Below are 15,331 nucleotides of genomic sequence, written 5' to 3' on the forward strand. Positions count from 1 at the left end.
TCCCTTTGTGCGACAAATGAAAATATTTTCATCATTCGTTTTGGCGTGGCATTCGCTTAGTAGCAGGGTTGCCACATTCACTAATGTTCTAGAAAGATTTGCATTGTAGATTAATTCGATAAACATTGGTTTATATGTGTCATTGATAAAGTACAGCAGACTTGACAGGCGCAAACTCAATCCAAGTTATTAAAAGGAGCTTTCTAAATAAATTCTTTCTCCATTATATTTTCATCCTAATAAGAACGGTTTGCAGATAACTATTTTTGGTGATACCAGACGATTACATACACCAGATGCGTACACTAAAAAAAAAGTAAACGTTATGCCTATTGATTTTACACATAGATTTTTGCAATTAACGGAGGCATTTAGACACTATTTGCTGGCACATAAACCTGATGTGTGTATTTACAAGAAATATTAATCTTACATTCACATTTCATAACTATTTGGCACATAAAACCCCATTCTATAACAATATGCACATATAACTTATGTGTGTGCATACATAGTTTATAAAGTTGACACATAGAAGATATGTGTGCGCGAGATAACAATAGCATTTCTTCTTCATATGAATTTTAAGCGGTTTGAAGCAAATAGAATTAACGTTTGGATTTTTTTCAGTGTACATACACGAACATTCCCCTTTCGCAGCTCACATCGAATGAGCATTGTATATCGGAATGCGATCTCTTTTATAAACTTCTTAGTGCAGATGGTAGTCCATCCCTTTGTGCGACAAATGAAAATATTTTCATCATTCTTTTTGGCGTGGCATTCGCTTAGTAGCAGGGTTTCCACATTCACTAATGTTCTAGAAAGATTTGCAAAAACCTACGGGTTTGTAGATTAATTCGATAAACATTGGTTTATGTGTCACTGCTAAAGTACAGCAGACTTGACAGGCGCACACTCAATGCAAGTTATTTAATGGAACTTTCTAATTCAATTCTTTCTCCATTATGTTTTCATCCTAAAAAGAACGGTTTGTAGATAACTATGTTTGGTGATACCAGACGAGAATCCTTGCTAACGATTCGAACCTTGCCCGAATTCGCTTCTGCTGCGTACATACACGAACATTCCCCTTTCGCAGCTCACATCGAATGAGCATTGTATATCGGAATGCGATCTCTTTTATAAACTTCTTAGTGCAGATGGTAGTCCATCCCTTTGTGCGACAAATGAAAATATTTTCATCATTCCACATTCACTAATGTTCTAGAAAGATTTGCAAAAACCACCATTCAAAGCACGGCTAATTAATGCTTTTACAAAATCATTTCTATCAAAATTTACGGTAAAATCTACGGAATCTACTACACAATTGTTTTAATTATTTCCCAACAAATCGCGCAAAAATCTGTTCCGTACAGCACAGCGCAAATAATTGACGTTGGAAAACAAATCGGCAACTTCAGCTGCCAAACACTTAGAAACGATCGAAGCATTTTTCCGTTAATATCACTTTTCTGACTCAAATTGTTGTAGGTATTTTATTGCTTCCGTCCAATTGGTCAGTTTATTGGTTTTATCGCACATTTTTCGGATATTATTATAGAAAATAACTAACCCGATAAGAGGGAAGTTATTTTCCAAAGCACGAAATGGAAATTTCAATTGTAATTCTTCTGAGAACGATTTTGTGGTCCTAATAAGGACAGTTTGTTGTGAATATTATTTCGCCGTTTCCCGCTCGGCATGATGATTATTCGCTTGGCATGGATAGCGCACAGATTGGTATTTTCCAACAAACTAACCAGGCAGGCCTCGCTGGCTTCTTAAAGGGCCATTACGGCTGAGCTCCGGAAGAGTAGGTTTTGAAATTCTGTGCAATCTCACGGACCAGGCACTGGAAGAGCAGCTTGCGAATTAGTAACTCTGTCCACTTCTGAGAGCAATGAATTTCACGCAGGGCGACGACTGTTCTTGGTTGGCAGCGATAAGGCAGTAGCTATGATTTGGTTGGTGGTCAAAATGCAGCTTCTCGTTGAGCAGCACACGTACGTGTGTTCTGCTCTGTGGCTTACACACGTCTGGCTTTAAGAAAAACTGTGACACCCATATTTATAGGTTTTAGCATTAATGTTGATTCGCATTAAAAGTAGTTTTTGAACTTTTTAAACAAGTTTTACATAGCAAACAAGGTATCAATAGCAAGCGTTGAACGTTTTCCTTTCGATTTATGAAACAAAATTAGTAATTCCTTGAGTAGGAGAAAAGTTATTAGAGTTCAAAGTGTACGTAACGCATCCGTTTTGAAAATTTTGAAATGACACCCAGTATAGTAAAGAAAGACGTAAGTCCTACGTCAAAAGTGTGGCTTTTTTAAAGTTGGGAATTGACTTTTTCCAACTGCATCATACCAGGAACATTGGAAATTGAGAACAACTTTATACGAATCAATGTAAGTTTTGTAAATCATGTAGTCATCATCTATTAACAAGTTGAATTTTATTGGCATATTGCTAAATAATTTTCTAAGATTGTCATAGTGTCAGGACAATGATTGAATGAATCGTCGATATTGTAGAGTTGACGTTTAACTTTCCTTACTAAATCATTCCTCATTATTGGCACTCTTCAGCCCCAAACAACGTCTTATAACTATGAAGATCAGATTATATCATATGGGGTGGGAATAGCGCAGATGGTAAGTCCATTACATTGTACCTTACCTGAGTTCGAACTCCCATGACCGCATATAGTTTGTTATGCTCTTTGTCACTTTCGGTAAGATTGGTCAGAGATGCTAATATCTTTTTAAGATCTATCAAAATCACCTTCTGTTTTTAGACGGTACCTGGACATTTACAAGACCACCTAGAGATCATTTTTTGATCATCCTACTCTACAGCAGTATATGTCTGTTCAATTATAGGGGCCCCTCAACTCAGTTGTGCCCAGGGGCCCCGAGTGGTCTTAAGACGGCTCTGTTAGTTGGTCTTCCAGTACATGGTCACTCGAAAAAGGAAAGTGCTTAGTTTTTGAGTAACCTATCTAATCAACGGCAATTCGAGCTCCAAACTGCCGACCGTGTATGTATTGCCAAGAAACGCTAATCTTATCTGCGTAATTGAGTATTTGGATTTCGTCATTTCAATTAAACAATATATTTATATATTTATTCAGGGGAAAACCACTGAACACGTAATATGGACAAATAGTTATGATAAAGTGAAATAAATAAAGATCAAAGAAAGTATATCCAATTTTTTTATCGGATTTTTTGTTGGAATACGCATATACGAGGGATCATAACGATTATCGAATGGAAATACAAGGTATTGATAACCTATTGCACGGGCATGTTAGCAATAACGGAACTTGAAATTAGATAAATCAATGCAATTGAGGCGAATTTTCAATATCTATTGACCCTAGATACTGGTCAGATTAAAGTCATATTAGGACTTATTTACGATCAACGATTGATTTTTACGGTAGAGTTTTCATGTCTAGATCCGTTCGCATCCTCTCATGCTGCGACTGCCAACAGAAACCTGGTAGCACCCAGTCGTCAGCGGTCTAAGGACCAAATATTTATAGACTTCGACTTGCGTAGAGGCATGAAATAGGAGACTTGTGAAAACTTACCGTTTGACAATCACATTTAACCTGAATAAGTTGAAACAGTGGCCCCTAAGGAGGATTTAGGAAGAAAATAATAGTGGAAAAAAATTAGATATTTTTTCTCCACTAAGAAGGAAATTGTTTTGAACCACATTTGCGCGTTCGTTTTTGAAGCTAGCGTCAATCATGGCTAGCTTAGTCCTGACACTAAGTTAGTGTCGGATACTGATGAAAGCAACTCGAAACGCCTCTCAAATAGCTAATGAAAAATATAATGATTGCTTGTGAAATTTTAGTTATATTGCCGATTTATGGATATTCTTGAAGTTGGTATGGTGTCCATGATTTGGCAGTTTAGAATACCAAGTTGTAAATTATTTAAGGTAGACCCGTGCAATGTTCTACCAACCTATAAATAAATAAATAAATAAATAAATCTCATTCTACAAAAGACTTGCATCAACGACATCAGATGCTCAAAACAGTATCCTTTAATATCGCTAATCTTTCTATCACTTATGCCATTTACAACTCAGCTGCCGATGGCACGACAAGCGGTGCATGAGCAATATTTTTATTCTATCCCACTGTGATCGTTGTTTTGCATCGCTTAGTGATGAGTTTGAATTCCATCAGTGAATGAGCCTCATTTTAGGATTGAAGTTAGCATTTGATCATTGCCGCTCTTGGAGCTGTTCGAAAGCTGGAAATGAGCATCAGTATTGATTTTTTGCAACTGTTAGTGACTGAGACTGCAGTGTATCAAAATACTTTGCCAACTAAAGTTGCAAATCCAGGAAGCACCCAATCGTCCCTAGAGAGAGTGAGTTGCATCTCGAACAATAAATCTCGCGTACTTTTTGAAATGGACCTATGTGCAAAAGAGAGCCTCTCTTTGTTTACTTTCTCTTTCGATTATCACGGGTTTATCATTAATATTTCCAATAATGTTCCAGTACATATTGGTAGAGTACGATTTCGACTAACATATTATGCAAAGAGTTAAGCAGCATACACAAATGCGACCGCGTTATTAGCAGAAGAGAAAGTAAACAAAGAGAGGCTCTCATTTGCACATAGGACCTTTTCAATAAGTTTGCTTGAAATGTTGTTTTCTTTCATCAGACATCAGTATGTTGGAAAAAATAAAAGATAGCCCAAGGTTATGCAATTTGAAGGCATTCTTCTTTGTATTCATATAAGAAATATGCTCATTTTATCTTTACCCAACGTTATACCCAATTATGAAATGTTAATAAAGTTTGCGTTTTTACGAGTCAAGTGTTAAATTACCAAATTACCCGAGGTCAGAGATTTTCAGGATCCAATCGTTATTTTCTGTTGTCAAAAAATTATATCCATTAGCATGTTCGAAAAACAAATTGAAATATCTGATATTTCGCGTATTTTATGCTGTCAGTTTGCTTGTAAGTTGGTTACAAGATTTGTTTGGATTATACACAAAAGAAATTATTTATGCTTTATTTATACAGTGGTCCACGATGATGTAAACAAATGAGCTGAATGTTCATGCCGCTACTATCACTGCGCTAAGGGGCTGCAAAGTTTAATCAATTCACACTGAAATTAAATTGAGCCATTGATTTTTACGCCTCTGCTTCACACCTCATTTCTTTTCTGGTTGGATGGTGAGGGCGGCAAAAACTTCGTCACATTCTTTCAAATAGCTTTAAAGATTGATACACATTAACCAACCCTAACATATAGTACATACACACATTCTACCACCTTCCAAGACGTTATACAAGGCAGATGCAGCAACATTTCTTTGGCATCTGAAAAGCGGGCTGACGTTGAAACTGAATTAATATCTGTTATATAGAAGAAATTCTTTCGCTAGGGTGAAAACCTTCATGCGAGAATTCCGCATTCATTTAATCTGTGAAATTTCGTCGTTCCCACCCCTCACACGCGTAAATACCGTGTCAATATTATTCCAATAAACAAAAAATGTGAACAGTGGGAATAAGAAAATTATTCTTTTCTGTTCTGATATATTTTTCCGTGGTTCTATCCCTTGTAGGTATTCTTGTACAAGCATTGTGCTCTAGTACCATAGTTGTTATATACATTTATCGCCTCATTAACCTATTTAAAAATGATATGTAGATATCATTAAAGGAAAAAAAAGGACAAATCGCCCTTTTAGGTTGATAGATGTTACAGAATTTATCGGTCAATGAGCCGAATTGTTAGTTTGAAACCTCTGCTACATTTTAGTTCCATAAAAGTTCATTTGCACCACTCCATGGCAGCGCTTGGCGACGATTTGCAAAGCTACCTTTTTCCATCTTTTTCAAATGACTTCGGACTTCCCTACGGGCCCATTCGGACCGTCAATTTTTTATGTCAATATCAATTCTTCAAAAGGGCTAATGAGATTTTTGTAAACAAACTTATTTTGCTCATTATTCCACTGTCTAGTTGAATTTCATGAAAGGTATACATGAATCAACATCTTTACCCTTAGTAGAATCAATTTCAAATGTTTTCTGCGTTGAAATTATTACAAATTAAGAGTAATCAGCAAAACAAAAGTTTGTTTACAAATCTTATTAGCCCTTTTCAAAAGTTGATATGGATTTTTTTTTACAATGGAGTTATGTTTTCCTACGAAATATTTATTGGAGAAACTCCTTGAAAAGCAAAAAAAATAATTTGGTTTGAAACACGCTGTATCTCAATTATTATCAAGAATTAGATTCAGCTGTCAAAATTATTGTTTAACAATAGCTGTTCCACGAACATGTACGATAGTCTTACGATTTTCTGAGAAATCGAGGGGGTCCGAATTACCCCTACGGTCTTAATAGGCCTGGGTCCCCCTACACTATTGTCAATAAAGGGTTTTACGATCAAAAATTGGTCTAACAAGAATGTGTAAATCGGTCAAACTTTTTATTAAAAAAATCAAATCCTGTTTCTTTTGCAAGTTCAATTTATACAACATAAAGAAAAAAAATCACTCGAGTTTCCTTTTTAGCAAATGCGAATTGGCGGTCCTGTCGTTTGACTCTTTCCATCATGTTTAGCCCAGCAACTTTTCGCGCAACAGAACGCCAGTTTGTTATGAACTGGTCTCGCTGACAACTGTCTTCTTGAGGTTTCGCGTTACAATTGTCCAACATTTTTCTATTGGACGGAGACTCCCAACACTCTAGCGTGTTGGGAGGGTTCATGTCCTTTGGCACCACCTGGACGATATTCGCGATATACCACTCCATGGCCTTTTTCAGTAATGGCAAGATACTAAATCCCGCTAAAATTATGTTGTTTAAGGAAAGGCAACATGCGTTTTCCAGGTATATCTGCAGATAAATTTCCTGGTTGATGGTATCGGTTGCGATGTAAAGGGTGTATGGAAAAAAATTGCATTATTTTAAAATTACTGCAACTTTTCCCCCTAGAGTATTTTCAATTAACATTTTTGGTGAAATTAGTTCAATGTGTATTATTTACTTTTTTTACGTTTCACTAGGAGTTTTGCCAGCGTTGAAAAAAAAATGGAGTCGGATAAGATCAACACCGGCCATGCCGGAAAGTAGATCGCGGAAGAAAAGGGATGGAATGTTAGTGCGATGCTTGCTTTTGCTAAGGTCCGTATATACTACTGCGCACTCCACAAGTATCACGGGAGGAAGATATTTGTTAGTGGACTAGATATCGGCCCATCAACTCATTGACCGGAGACCAACGGTTGCACTTCCCTTCCGAAAGAAGACGTGACCACAGATTTTTCAAGTCAGAAAAATCTCAACGACCTCGGCTGGGATTGAACCCACCAACTGGGATGGGTGGCGGTCACGCTTACCACTCAACCACCGGCGCTGTCTCAGGATCTCCCTCGCTGTTCAGTGAGCAAAAAACTGGGAATGCTTCAATCTACGGTAAGTCATGTCTTGAAATTGTATAACGAACGTTTGACTATCGATAGTAGTATCCAAAAGTGATTTTTGTATAGTGTGAAGGATCACAAGCGGTAGTCAAAGCTTTCAAGAAGAACCCCAAAAGTTCAGTGAGAGACGTGGCTAAAAAACTGCATTTAAGCAAAGCTGTGGTGCACCATACAAAAGACATCAAGGACTGTACACTTCCTAAATCCAAAAGGCATCGAATTGTAATGAACGGCAGATTACAGTGGGAAATCACGTGTGCGGAAGCTCCACACTTAGTTGTAGATGCAACTGTATTGCCTCACAATGGACTACAAGACTTACATGAAAACAGGTTTCCGGCAGCTTCCACTGTTCGTCATAAATTCGACCTGTCTGAGGAAGTTATTATAGAAAGCAGAAGACGTCTAAGTTTATCAAACATTCATGATTTGGCAGTCAATTTGCTCGTGTGGTAAGTGAAGCACCTCGTTCGTGACAACCGGAACGCTCAATAATGCCTCCAAATGCGTCTTCTGAAGCCTCACGATGGGTCTATCCTCGTTCCACTAACACGAAGGGTGTTTTGGAGTGGTGCAAGGCTAAGGAGGCCGATTTCGAGCAAAGGATCTAAGTCCCTACACCGGAATCACGGTTAATTGCAATATACCGGGCCGTCATGAAGCAGGTACTCCAAAGGCATCCTAAGCAAGTGAAATCGAAAGCATTAATGAGTAAAAAAATGGATTACCACGCAAAAACAAGTTGGCCCAAATGACCTTTGTAAGCTACTGCTTCGTTCGTTTTTTCGCGGGTCGCAGAACCATCTTTGCCTAAAAAATAGCATGAAACAAAGATTAGTGTTTTAGTAGATTTATAAGAATTTGGTGAAGGGATTATTTAAAGGAGGGATGAAGACTTAGATTTAGATTAGGAATTATTAGGAAAGATAAAAAGGAAAGGGAAAATTTAAATACTGAAAATAAAATGCATGCGATCACTATCGACGATCACCATCTAATCACCCGAACAAACATGACAGCAGGATAGCAGATACGAAGCCAGATGAGACAACCATACATCGAGCGTTATTACTCGCCCGTCGATGAAGCAGATGATAATGATGATAATGATGATAACGCGCAGACAAGCTCGTCTGTTCTCAAAAAACCAAAATGACGGTTGAATTTGACTGCATCTCTGGAAGGGTTTCCGTCTTGGAAATTGTATAGAATAGAGTTAATATAAAAGAGCAAAATTATTGTTTCGCTGGCTATTTGAAAAAAATCGATAGAGAGTAAAGTTTGTTTCTTGGTATAGAAGAGCTAACAAAAGGGTGGCAAAGGTCACAATAGCTCTAGAATTTGAATAAAAATTTGACGGGAGGTTTTGGATCTGGACCAGTTAGGAGTCTGCGAAATTGGTAATATTGGTGGTGATCGCAAGAAGAATAGTGTAAATAGTAGGCCTAAGAATTGTATATAGTAGTTATAAGAAAGTGAATTTGAAAAATTAAAGGAAGTAGATTAGAAATTTAAGTTTGAATTTTTCCTTTGAAATCCAAGTTCGCTGAGTGGTTCTGGGGGATCGATTCCTTCTTTGGCGCACCGAGTTTCGCGACTCAAAGGGGGAGTTTAATTCTCGTAACCTTATACTTATGAGCAGATTTAAGAGAAAGGTCCGTGCATTTGAATTCCTTTTCTTGTGATGCAATTAGATTCTGTACACCCTTTAAATGTCGCTCTTTAAGCCAAAGGAACAGATTGTCCGCAACACGAGATATTTCTTTGGGAACTTCGGGAGCATAATCTGAATGAAAATCTGCCTAGTGTATAATTTCTGTCCAGGAAGCTGTTTAAAGCCTGTTTTGGCGTAGGTTCCATTATCCTGTACCACACAATCGAACTTCGTCCACATCTTCATTTACAACTTCTGCTATCGTTCTAAGCCTTCTATGCCGACTTGATTTGCTTTTCGTCACGATTTGGAGTCACCACCTCCCTGTACAGTTCGACAGGCAGCTCGATGTGCGGTTGTAGACGACACTCCCAGCTTGCTTGTGACATCTCGGGCGGAGAGGTTGGGGTTCTGCTTGAAGCAACTGTTCACCCTTTTCGTCGCAAGACCTCCGGCTTTCGATTTCACCCTGGTTGTATACAAACGTTTTTCGAACACTTTTATTACATTGGTGATAGTTGATTCAGCAAAATTCAACAATGTCGCAAATTTGGAGTCCGAGCAGTCCGGATTTTCGCGATGCGCATGTAAAATTTGGTCCCGTGCGTTGCTCCTCTTTCTTTGATTCCATCTTCACAAATAAAGAGTAAATGTCAAAATCAAATAGTAGTCATGTTGCCAAATACATACATCTTTAAGGGGTGTGCAAGTTTTTTTAATGCACGATGAAAAAAAATGCGTCAAGCTGAAGTTGATCAATTTTTGATCGCAACGTTCTTTATAGCGTTCTTAACCACATCGCTATTTCAAATACATCGCACCGCATCAATGTTCCTCAGGAGAAAAAGTTCTAATTTGACATCAACTACAATAATTGATATGACGTCATTAATTCAAGTACTACAATGAAACAAACAAACTTGTTGATTTTTCCAAAATATCAGCATATTAACCTAGGAAACAATGAAACCATTGTAACACTGCATTTCCAAACACATCTGGCTTAATTGGAAAAAGAGGGGAGAGGATGTGCATCCAGAAATCATCATATGATTCTTATGGGAATGACATTAAAGTTATTAACATAAACGTTTGGTTGATTCCCACTTAATACTTTTGGACGAAATAAATTAATTTCATTTTGTTTGTAGACTGTAGACATATGATCTCAGCTATCTACATTATCCATTCATCATCATCATCATCATTATATTACCAAACATAATCAAAATGAATCACATTCAAATAGTAAACTTTTTAAATCAATCTGTTAAGAACAGAAGCAACGCGAATATTTGCGTATAAACACAATTTACTTCATCATCCGTTTCCTGTTTTACGGCCGTGTTGAAACTCATTGGAAGCAATAAATGTATCCTCTTCCTCTTGTACCACTATTTAAAATAGGGTGATATTACTACTATTCGTTGCTACCCCATCTGCTCTTTTGCACACGAATTTCGCCTAGCTGCTGTAATGCTAAACTAATGAACTTTGTGTTAATTTTCTATTTAGTTAAAATATACATATTAAATTTAAACACATGCAAGTATGCCCACCTTCTTTCTGTCGGTTGGGGTCGCTATTCCCAAGTTTAATTTCACTTTTGGTGTGTGGAATCCTGCCTTCAATCGGGCAGCCCGCGCCGAGTTCGTAAGCTCTCCGGCAAACAGCTAGACTGCTAGCATTTCGGTCCGATGCGAAGAGTCCTTGCCGCTTCACACTGTTCTGTGCGGCACTAGTGAGTGAAGTGCGGTATAGTAATATACTGTCGGCACTTTATTATCTCTTTCCTCTGTTACCGATTCCGTGACGCTATGTGCAAATCCAACCCAACACGGGAGGAAGGGACCTTTCGGAAACGGAAGCGTGTATGCGCCGCGTACACACATAACCCTTTCGTGTTGTTTCGGGCAGTGCTGGACGTTTTCTAGAATTTGAAATCTTTTCGGTGGCAATTGTGCTCTCTTGCTAATCGTTGATTGCTGTGAATGCAAATTCGTCCCAGTCCCGGGGGTAGAACGTTAGAAACAAGCTGTAACTATATCCCACACCTGTATCGCAAAGTAATTGAAAACTATAGTGTTGCTAGGAGTACATACCCTATCTAACCTTAACGCATAGATTCCGACAGATGTTACCACTGATCAGTCTCAGTTTTTTTTCGCATTTTTGCCGAAATTTTAACAGCTGAGATCTCAGTAAAAAAAATAATTTTTGAATATAAAGAAATTCTGACAATCCAAGTTCAAAATGTGTGCAAGTGTAGTTGTCTTATACTGCCTCAATACTGGAGTCAGAATGTTGGAAACAAGTTACTACACCTGTTATTCTCGTGAACCAGAACGGTGAATCGTGCAATGCAATGGGGATCTTGAGAGGGTGGGCTTTGCAACAGCCTTCTTTTTCGAACCACTAGCTCTAGCGTGAGCAGCACTCTTGCTCTCAGAGTCGGCTCTTTAAGGAGAGTGCTGCGAATAAGGGAGCGCAAAAAAAATTCTGGATAAACATGTGAAAAGGGCATAACGCAAGTGAGAGCCTCTCTGTGTTTACTTTTTCTTTCGATTATTATGGCGTCATCACAAAACTTTCCAACATTGTTTCAATAAATATCGGAAGACTCTGATGTTGTCTAGCATGTTATGCTAAGAGTTAAGGAGCAAACGTAAAAGCGGAGTTATTGACGGAAGAGAAAGTAAACAAAGAGAGACTCTTATATTATTCAACTGGACCGTAAGAAAGGTCAAAAATCCGCTAAGTCGCCCGAAGTCAGCACGGATTTCGAGAGTCATCGCTCCTATCGGAAGCTAGATTCCGAGTAATCCTGTGCGTTACATGCGGAAAATGGCTAAGGAACATGGGATTAGCGACTTTACGGCATGGATGACTGTAAAGGGAGATTGCGGGTGAAGTCAAGGATACGGAAAAAATGAACATGATAACTAATCATGTCAGCTACGAGTCGAGTACTGTAAGAGGATTTTTTGTTGAGAAAATCCAGTGATGTTGTTCACAGATGAGAGCATGTCGATCTCGTTTCTTATTCCAGAACCGATGGCTGCGTTATCTCTCTTCCAGGAAAAGAGGAGATCGGCGAGTACAGAAATGTGTACTAGATAAAGCATCCCGCTAGTGGTATGGTGTTCGGGTTGATGACTTCAGGTGATAAAAAATGGACCCGAGAATCATTTTTGTAGACAACAAAGTGAACACGCATATCAACATCGGCATTTTAAGTAAGTATTTCCTTGCATGGAATAAAAAGCTATACGGTTTGAAGCCGAATGTAATATTTCAACAAGATGGAGCTTTGCGCCTCAGTTTCAACCGCACTGTGAAGTGGCTTTGGGATTACTTGCCATTATGGGCGACCATCCAGCCCCGATCTTAATCCATTGAGGCTTGTTCTAAAAGCGACTCAAGTACAGTGACCTCAGGTATATCTGAAGAGATATGGACTCGAGCAGAATTAATAGAATCTGTCGCGTGTTTCGGAAGCTAATTGAGGCAGTAAATGTAAAAAAATTGAAACTTTATCGAAAAGACTATATGATTCAATAAGATAACATGAAAAAATCAGAGCTGAATTTTTGAAATTTAAACTGAATTTAATTTAAATGAATTTTAATATTTAAATTTAAATTTGCTCTAAATCTTCTTATCTGACAAGCGATTTGTTAATGTGGAGAGACGGTTCTACTCATATCGTCGTGTCCCTATTACTAGTTCTACGACATCACGTCTACACAATTTTATGATATTTTTATTTTAAACGACAGCCAGCCAGGAAGGATTTTTAGTGATCAGTAGTACCATGACACTAGCCCTGCAATTGTAATGTACAATAATAATCTGTACTTTCACGCAATATGTTCAGCAATACTACTATTTTTGAAGAGTTTCTAGATCCACGAAACAGTGGCTAAAGTCAACAAGTAATTTTCATTGTCATATTCCTGATGTATTCGAATTTTGGACAATCTTGCAAACCGTTTGGACTTACCTTAACTAAGCAAATAATATATTTGGGAAAATTAAGCTTCTGGGTTTTCCAGAATATTTGACAACAAACATATTTATTTTGGAATTCATGGACTTTTCGACAATATAACATATATTTCATCGACTTAGTCTATTAGAGAAAACTGCCCAGAGTTTTATCTACTAAAGGAAACTGCTTTCGGAAATTTCGTTTTGTTCAAACCGAAATGAGAGGAACTGAGCGCAATTTCGAAAGTACACGTCTTGAGTGTATAGAAAAGTTAGAAGAGATACTGTTGAAGCGATTTGAATTGGTTGATTCTTTTTTCCTCTCTTTTTCTGGAAGGAAACAAAATGGATGAACCAATTTGCGCATGGGGGCACCCGCCTGTAGGTATGCAACATATATTTTTCCCAAAGGAAAAAAAATGAATGAACCCAAGCGCTTTCATGCGCAACTTGGTTCATCCATTTTATTTTCCGTTGGGGAAATATTAGTTTGCATACCTATAGGCGTTTGGCTCTCATGCCCAATACTTGTCAGCGACCCAGAGCTTCTGTGCTTGGTTATCCGAGACATCCCTCAGTACCAGCCAGTTGCTTTAGACGTTGACATATGTTGTGTGAACTGTTTGGATTTGATGTCTAACTGGCCCCCATTTGGTGTTATTTTGGATATATAATCAAACGGATAGCAAGTTGGTGTCAGTTACTGACAAAACATTCAAATCCAACTTTTCTAAGATCAAGAGACTGTCACTTACTGAAAACATGAAATCGAAACTATTATCCCAATTTATTGATTTATAGATTCAACCAACCACAACATTTTAGTTGTTTTTCATGATTGCTTCTTGACATATGTTTGCTATATCGTAACCTCTACAAAAATCGGCATTCATGTCTGTCGCTGTTGTTAAATTCGGCATGTAGAATAGAAAGTTTTTTGAGGTGAAATTTTGATTTTATTCTGTAAATGGTGTTACATCATAGTCATCGAACCTATTGCAGATATTTCACCAGTAGGCATCATAACAAAATGGCTCAATCGACAGCGCTGTTTAAAAATAACATGCCTTGAAGCAGCGGTTCTCAACCTTTTTCGTCCCGCGGACCCTTCGTAGTCTCCCAGGGTTGTTGCGGATCCCCCCCCCCCCCCTCGCTGGCTTAACATCCAGTTTGTGTACTATCCAAATATTATTTTCAGTTTGTTACAAAAAAAGCGCCTTCCGAGATGAGCTATCTTCTTCGCGGACCCCTGGTAACTACTTAACAGCCCCCTAGGGGTCTTCGCGTCCCCAGGTTGAGAATCGCTGCCTTAGGGACGATTTCTTCACCCTCGCTTAACTTTTAAACCAGGTTCACCAGTACGTTTAAACCTCGCTTAACCAGTAAGCGAGGGTGAAGAAATCGGCCCTTAGAGGGTAAAATGAGCAGATTGTGGTGGGGCAATATAGACAATCTTAAGACTTCAAATACCATTAGTCGGAACGCTTTCATCTTTGGATTTAGAGATTTGGTGTCTTAGCACCGATTTCTCCACCCTCGCTTAGCGCTTAAGCCAGGTTTAAACGTACTGGTAAACCTGGTTTAAAAGTTAAGCGAGGAAGAAGAAATCGACCCTTAGAAATATTTATTGTGCGCAACAAACTGCATCTTCTGGTTGAAACGGTTTTAGGGTGGTCCTTAAAATGTCAAAGTAGTAAATATTATTACAAATTAGAGTTGAGACACTGAGAACTGACATACAAGTAAAGTTTTCAACTTGTGTGAGAAATTAAACTGTCGCTTTGAAATGAAAACAACAAGTAGCAACTTGCCACTGGTCGGCGCTTCGATCGGCCAGCAATTGCTATACGGGACTTGTATGCTAACTTGGATACAATGGTGACTCACGCATGCAAACCTGTATGCGACGGTAATTTTCAACGTATTTTCATTTAAATGTTTACACAGGTTTTTCGGTAAAGCCTGTTCTAGCTTACATGTCTGTTCTCTGTGGTTGAGATGGAATGATACTTTCTTCTGCAATATTCTAGAACAATTAATTCTGAGCAACTTTGTTGAAGATGCTTTGTATAGCAAACCGTTTTCATTTTATAGTGAGTTCCATGTCATTATTTAGGGTGTCTCTCAAAAAAGTAGTTTTCTCCGTACAGTTTTTTAGTGTGATTTTTATCCTAAAAGTACGCTTTTGTGTA

This window comes from Topomyia yanbarensis, chromosome 1 (assembly GCF_030247195.1).
Source record: "Topomyia yanbarensis strain Yona2022 chromosome 1, ASM3024719v1, whole genome shotgun sequence".
Classification (NCBI taxonomy): Eukaryota; Metazoa; Arthropoda; class Insecta; order Diptera; family Culicidae; genus Topomyia; species Topomyia yanbarensis.